General features: G+C 37.7%; 1 pseudogene; it reads left to right on the top strand.

Annotated features, from left to right (window-relative positions):
- The first annotated feature begins 3,440 nt into the window (after positions 1–3,440).
- On the top strand, positions 3,441–4,462 carry LOC117018867 (uncharacterized protein C3orf38-like; annotated as a pseudogene).
- The last annotated feature ends 3,827 nt before the right edge of the window (positions 4,463–8,289 follow it).

Here is an 8,289-nt window from a genome sequence, read left to right as displayed (position 1 = left end):
GAACACTTTCCTCTCATATCCAATGAATGTTTTTCCTGATCTTCACTTCCTGGCACCCCATCCCCACCCCCAGGACTATCGATTAATTTCTTAGAAGTTTTGTGAGAAAGAAGGTAGACAGAACCTGCTCTTTTCACTCTGCTCCAACTTCCTGTCCTCCTGAAATCACTGTGCTCATGTGCTCCTTCAGGTTATAAGATGTAACATGGGATGAGAGGTAAAAGAACAAAGGCTGTTTACTAAACTGGTACTGATTGATCTTTTCTAGTTGACTTTCTAGTTTTCTTCTTTATTCCTCTTTCTTGCATTTCCCAACATAGACTCTTTCTCCTGGGATCTTTCACTCTAGCAGAATGCATCTTGGGCCATGTCCTTTCAAGACAGTCCAAGCCCAGTCTTTCCATGGGATAGACTCCACTTGACCCACAAGATCTTGTCTCATGCCAGTGGAAGCACAGCCTGCTCCTGCTCTTGCCATTTTTCCTCCCTCTATGGCCCAATCTATTGGCAGGAACTCAGCAAAAGCCAATGGGCATTAAACTGTCAGTTTCTTCTCCTTAAAGAAGACAACCCTACTGTCTTTATGTGGCTATGTTGAAGCCAGCCATATTCACATGTGCTGTGATGGGTGAAAACAGAAAGGAGGAAATATAGTTCTCATTGTTATGCCTATACTTCCCTTCCAAGGAAACCCTTCTTCTTTTTCTTCTTCTTTTTATTTAATTAAAGTTTATTAGGGTAACAATGATTAGTAAAGTTACATAGGTTTCAGGTGTACAATTCTGTAATATATCATATATATATCACATTGTGTGTTCACCACCCAGAATTCTTAATGACCAGTCTCTAGCCATCACATACATAGGCTGGAAATGGATGAGAGGCTAAAGATTTCTCACCTCCGTTGAGGTGGCAGAAACATCAACTGTCCACCAAAAATCTGTGATCCCTCTTCATGGTATGAAGATGTCACTGGTCAGTGACTGTCCAACTAGAAATTACATTTCCCAGACCCCCTTGCATCCAGGCAGGCATAACCTTATGACCAGTTCTCTCCAATGGTATGTTAGTGGAAATGATGGATGTTGCCTCTATGCTAAGGTGATTAAGAGACTAGTGGAAATTCTCTTCCTCTTCTTTTTCTCCAACTACATGCAGGAATGTATGACTCCCTAAAGGGTGATGAAACCACAAGATGGAAAGAGCCTGGCTCCCTGGGTCACAACATAGAGGACAGGACACTATCCATCAACCAGAAACAAATGAACCAAACTGCTAAAATTATTACAAACTTTTATTGTGTTAAGCCATAGATAATCTGGAGTTCATTATAGCAGCTATAAATACTCTAAATAATATATTTAGCAAGTCCTAAATAAGTGGCATAGTAACACCTTTCATAACATACAGAATTATTATCTGATTCCCAGGTTTATGACTTCATTTAAAAATTCAGAATAGACCAACTTCCCATGAAATATCTCACTTCAATCATTTTTGCTTGTTTCTCTTCTAACTCTACTACAATGTTAGCTCCATGCACATAGGGGCCTTTTTTGTATTGTTTATCACTGTTCCTCGGCATCTAGAACACTGCCAGGGATATCAGAGACACTCAATAAATATTTGTTAAAGAACAAAATGTGCAATTTTTAAGAGGCTTTATTGTGTGTGTATAAATGTAACTGTTGACATGACTGATATTCTGGATAATCATAACTTTTAACTAAATAATAAAGCAACCATGGAGAAATCTCACTCAGGAGGAGTTGAAAAATCTCAAGTTAACCCAGGCTTCCTCCTGCTTGAAATTTATCAGGTAACGACAGCTGCCTCAGATAGAAGAAAAGTTAACTTTATCACTTAGCTGCTGGTTCACACCTTCTTCAAGCAAGAACAATTGAATTTATTAAATGTTTGAGCTGAAAACTTCATCACTTCCTGCTCTCACTGGGTCGGAGTAAATAAAGATTATGTTTTTGTTTATAAAGAGTTTAATTTAATTGATGGCAATTCTGAATGCACTAGTAAGAAATATTTTTCACCATATCATCTCTCAGAAGATAATCACGAGTTCCCTATAAAATGATTATTTCCGAGGTTCAAGACACACAATAATATTAATTTAAATAAGATGTGTAATTGTGAAAATCTTCAATTTTAATTTTAATCAATTGGAACACATTACCAAGTCAACAAACAAACTGTACCAAAGGGTATTTTTTAAAGTATCATGTAATTCAGAGGAAGTGATAACTCTAATCTGTCTCAATAATTTTCTTAAATTGAAGTCAGTGCCAGCAGTTCAGAACTCAGAGGAACCAGGTAGACAGCTATAAACTAGAAATGTCATTGTCGTGCTTCTGCTACTGCCATCTGCATGTCATGTTGATACAGGTTAGCTAGCATGTCCCTAGGTAGACAGGCAGGTCCCTGGTAGAATAAACAAAGACAGTCATATCCTAAAACTTCAGATTTTGAAATCACTCCTTTGCTCCAGGACATAATGTAACAAGGCCCTGAAGTTAATCATGAAATTCATTTTGGCCTGACAAATGGAGCAGATCTGATAGATAAGAGTGGGTTACTTTGCTAATTCCTTTAGGATGGGCAAGCAGAACAAACCTGGCAGACGAATTTCATTAGAAGGAGCCAGTTCCCTTCTTCAAACAAGTTCCCTTCTTCAAACAGCTCCCCTTCCCCAAGCAGGCAAGGGAAGGTATAAAAGTAAGAGCTTTTGCCTCAGTCATGGGGCACCCCCCATTCGGGACCCCCTCCCGCTCAGGAGCTGCAACCTCTTCTCCTGCTTCTAATAAACTATCCTCTTTTTGCCCCTCCCTGGTCCATGTTTCCATTCTCCCGCTTCACGAGACACGATCCCGGCCCACACTCAGAAACTGCCGGCAGATCCAACATCACCTACATCAATGTCACCGTACCTACAGAAATGATGCCTTCCACCCCCATCTCCAATCCTCTGCCATCCAACCTGAGCCATACAGAATGCAGAGGTGCAATCGAGATGGGTGCTAATACCAGACTGGGGGTGACGTGGGGTTGAGGCTGCATTGATACCGTAGGCACCCAGGCGTTGTGAAAAAGCCAGGAACTCCTGTAGCGTCTATAGGTTTGTTCATGTGTATTCTGACATTTTCCCTAACCCTGTGGGGGGGAGGGAGGGGAAACTCTGAAAGGCAGTGACAAATAGAAATATATCTAATTGTAAGGACTGATCCCTAGGAAGTACACTCCTGCTTAAATGTTTAAAACATAGCTGTTGAGACACAGAGATATCTCAAAATAGTTATAACTTCCCCCTTTCAAAATCCCCAAAGAGGAGTTTGAGTTTTACAAAGCCTTCCCTGGCCAAGGTGCCAGTCTGGTGGACCTAAACGAGCGACATTATTGGCATTGCCCCTCCTCCTTTCCTGGGGGTCGAGATGTCAGGGCTCAGCTACCCAGAGAGAGGGTTGTTGTAACCTGCTGGGCCTCCTGGACAACGATGAGATCACGGCCCTATGCGACACTATCACCACTTACCACCTGGTGCAGCCTGATGACCACCATTGGTGCAATATAAGCGTACAAAGTGTAGAAGAACTTCTGAGGCATAAAAAAGTCCCCTGTCATGTCCTACTTAAGTACTTGGCATCACTGGAGGTTATTAGACCTCCAGCTACTGAAAAACACAATCATATTCAGTATGCAAAGGATTACGGGGAAAAGCAATTACAACTGAAATTGAAGGAAACACCAGAGCCAGTTAAGACCTCTGAGGACTTTAGACTCTTTCAACAGCAAGGGAAAAGAAGATAAAAAAGCCGAAAAAGTTGAGTTTCGTCAATTAGGAGAAGAATTCTGTCACTGGTTCTTTGAACTTCTTAATTCTCTGAATCCTTTTCTTGGACCACCTCAAGATGAATGGGGGCCACAGCACTTCTGGCATGATGTCAAGCTTAGGTTTTATTACAACACATCAGAACAAAATGTGACAAACTACCTTGGGCAGAACTTGCGAGCCTTCCTCTCCTGTCACTGGTGAAAGAAGACTATCTTTTTCTCAGTCCCAACCTAGATTCCTGTGGACTGAAATGTGCTTCTTCTCCCCCGTGGTCTGGTTATGGTCAGAGTTTCCAGGACTATCTACCAAGGGAACCCTTGTTTGGGCATTTTTACAGAAATTTTTGAACTCATGCACTGCCCTTTCATGGAGAATACTTGGGAAATCAAATTTATCAACTTGAGAATTACTGGAGAGGATTCCCTTGCTCCTGGAATGTTAATGAAACCAGCTATCACATTTGACCCAAGTGATCGAGAGGCCCTTTATTACGTAATCAATTTATGTGGTACCAACTAAGTATGACATAATGTAAAGCAGGCATTGGGTAGTGCAACTGGAGCCCAAGCTTTATGTAGTGGAAATGAGGCATTGTTGAACAAAAGAACTGAGTTTAAGTAAAACTCTAAAGCACTGAGCACTGTACTTCAGTCTCTACAGAATCTCGTTCATATACTTTATCAGTAATGTCTAAGTGATTTCAAATGCAAGGATTGACACCTTTTAGTTGAAATATCTTTCTTGACTATAGAGTAAGATATTATGTGAATACCTGCCTCTTTCTACCTGAGTTACAGCTAATGTTCTAACGGCTTAATGCAGTTCATCAAATAAATCCCACTTTAGATATTATAAATGGTGTGCCTTAGAAACCAGATAATGCTTTCATTTTACTGAGTAAATATTCTGCTAATGTACTTTTCATGTGGGAAAGGAGTAATTGTGTTCAAGTCTTCCCCTTTTCAAGTTTCTCATTTACTTTCATCTAAATCTGGATAATTTTACATAAGCATCTCATGACAGTATTTTTTTTTAAAAGTGCATATTTTAGAGATGTTTAATGTAAACTCAAAGTTCTCATTTCAGAAAACTTGAACAACATTCTTGTGCAAAAAGCCCAATAAATTTAGGAAGTAGAGAAAAATTTACTTTACCTTTTTAAAATTTGAGAAACATTTTTCAGTTATCTACTATAGTCCAAGCTAAATATCTTTTAATCTGCAACATTTTCTGAACTATTTTGGGCAATGATAAGTGCTGTTCTAAAAGCAGACTTTATTCTTATCTAAGGCTTCAGCTAACAGTTTTATAGAGCATTTATTGTAACACTATATAAAGGAAATCTTGTTGAAATGTTTTAAAAGGTGTGCTTAGTTCCTAAGTTTCAATTACTGTTTTTCTTCTTACTTGATCTTGGATGAGGTAGCCAAAAAGAAACACACACACACACACACACACACACACACACACTTTACAGTGTAGGCATATATTTTATACATATATATATACATACACATACATATATGTATGTATGTATTCCCACATCATAAATTAAAGTTATTAGGATTTTTCACCTCTAGTTTGTTTTACTGGGTTTGAGTTATGGGGTTAAATTGCTGATTTACTTACATAGTTGCTTTAAAGTTTAAATTCCTCATCATCCAGCAGCTACTTGCTCATCCTGGATTTAATTTGTAATTTTATTTTCCAAAAATGGTATTTGGGAAAAAAATTCAACTGGGAAATATTGTGATGATGTATTGTACATGTTAACTTTTTACCTTTAAATCTTCTCGTGGTCATCTAGGGTGACTGAAAAGAATTTTGGAAGGAGGAGGAAAAATCTCTTCCTTTTTGTTTTTTTATTGCCATGCCACTTATGAAGAGCACAAATTGATATGCCCTGAAATAAAAACTGCTATAGGAACAGTGTATTGTTTAGATTTAAAGCCAAAATTTCTTTTTCATCTTTTAAGTTGGAAGAATCGTTGTAATATGTAACAGGTAAAGGATAAAATCCTAAGTAAAGGATAAAATTAAAAACTAAAAATAAATAAATAAATAGCCTTCCTTATTCACTGTGTAAATAGTGAGGTCTAGGATTCCCTCAACAAGTGTGGTAGGAAAATAATTTCTCATATTAACCAAGGTTCCCCTTATCCTATTGCCTAGGGCCCTCAGCTCCTATTCCAAACTCCCTCTCTCTCTCTCTCTCTCTCACACACACACACTTGCAGCCAGTTTTCTAGGCCCATTGCCCCTAGGCAGGGAAAGAAAGTACAGCACATCTTTTGTCTTCCTACACAAGCTTTTGCATATATGTACCAGGGCTGCCAAAAAAAATGTATACAAGTGGACACTTTGGTCAATGTTGCTCAAGCAGTAGTTCGCTGCAATCAGAAGTGTCTGGACGCTGATGGTAACCACTTTGAGCACCTCTTGTAATTGCAGAAGTCAAACGTGACGTGGATTCGTCTTTTGTTACCAGTATGTATTGAGTATTACAATTTTAATACAGATTTTTTTTCCTTCTTAAAACATGCATACATTTTTTGCCATATATATATATATATATATATATATATATATATATATATATATATGGTGTTTCCCCAAAAATAAGACCGAGTCTTATATTAATTTTTGCTCCAAAAGACGCATTAGGGCTTATGTTCAGGGGATGTCATCCTGAAAAATCATGCTAGGGTTTATTTTCCAATTAGGTCTTATTTTCGGGGAAACATGACATCTGTGTGTGTGTGTGTGTGTGTGTGTGTGTGTGTGTGTGTGTGTGTAATTTCTCTTTTATTTAAAGTTTCAATTCCAATTTTCAACAAAAACCTATTATAGATTATATAGTGAAGAACCACTTTACATAACAATCCTTGTGTATCTTTTTTATTATTTTCTTCCAACAAATTCCACGGAGTAAATCACTGGTTTAAAGGGGCTGAGGAATTTTAAGATCTTGAAACATTCTGTTCGAAGAAAATAAAATTTTAAATAAAAGAGAAATGGCAAATAAATTCTGATTAGTACTATACATACAAGTTCTGACAACTAGGTTCGTGAAATTGTTGCAACGATGTTGAGAACCTTTTCTGATGTCAGAGGGATTATTCATTATGAATTTGCACCAACTGGACAAACAGTTAACCAAGTTTACTATTTGGAAGTGCTGAAAAGGCTGCGTGATAAAGTTAGATGACCTGAAATTTTCGCCAACAATTCATGGTTCTTGCATCATGACAATTCAACAGCTCACATGGCTGTCTGTGAGGGAGTTTTTAGCCAATAAACAAATAACTGTATTGGAACACCCTCCCTACTCACCTGATCTGGACCCCAATGACTTCTTTCTTTACCCAAAGATAAAGGAAATACTGAAAGGAAGACATTTTTATGACATTCAGGACATCAAGGGTAATATGACGACAGCTCTGATGGCCATTACAGGAAAAGTTTCAAAATTGCTCTGAAGGGTGGACTAGGCACTGGCTTCAGTGCATAGCTTCCCAAGGGGAGTACTTCAAAGGTGACCGTAGTGATATTCAGCAGTGAGGTATGTAGCACTTTTTCTAGGATGATTTCGCGAACTTAACTGTCAGACCTCATATATACTTATAAATCATATACATACAAATCATGTTTATATTCATGTGTATATATTCTAGTTATATATCTTATATCTATATCTATGCTGCTGTGATGGTTGAGAAGTGAGTCTGATCCTGGAGTTAGAACACCTTTTACAGTGCTATGATCCTGCCATATATTAACAATGTGATCTTGATCAACTTATTTGACCTATCTGACACATGTTGAAATATTAAGCTTGGTTACTGGCTTTACCTTTGAATATATGTCGCCCACCCCAATGCAGAAATCAGGGAGCTTTTCATCCAGGTAATAACGTTATTTGGGGATCTAAATTTTTATAATGGAATGCCAACTCTACACCTGCTGTAAAATCCTTTAAAAGACAGAAGCACCTATCAAGAAGTACAATCTCAAATTCTCTGCTATTCAGCTCCCATTAAAATTTGATATAGAAAAGTGAAACTTAGAGAAGTTTATCTAAAGCCCTAGTTCTCAACTACACGTTTCATAAAAAGAAGATGGATTGCTGTCATTCATTGATAATAGCATGCATTAATACTGTTGATAAATATTTATTGCTAGAGTTCTTAAACATAAAATAATGTTGTTGCCAGCGAAGTTTTTAACAAAACTCACAATCTGTAGCTCTGTTTTACTCACATCTACTACCCAAGATTTTTGCTAATATGCCGAAATGTTCCATGGTAGGAAAGATTAGTAGGGGAACTAGAATATTGTTTTCTTCCTAGCGGTGATACATTTTCTTTTAATAATGAAGAACTTGGTGACCCATTATTTCTAATAACTATATAATTGATTACGCTTCTGTTTTCTTCTTCAAATATTAG

The sequence above is a fragment of the Rhinolophus ferrumequinum genome, chromosome X (genome assembly GCF_004115265.2).
Source record: "Rhinolophus ferrumequinum isolate MPI-CBG mRhiFer1 chromosome X, mRhiFer1_v1.p, whole genome shotgun sequence".
Classification (NCBI taxonomy): domain Eukaryota; kingdom Metazoa; phylum Chordata; class Mammalia; order Chiroptera; family Rhinolophidae; genus Rhinolophus; species Rhinolophus ferrumequinum.
This window is presented reverse-complemented; position numbering and strand designations above follow the sequence as displayed.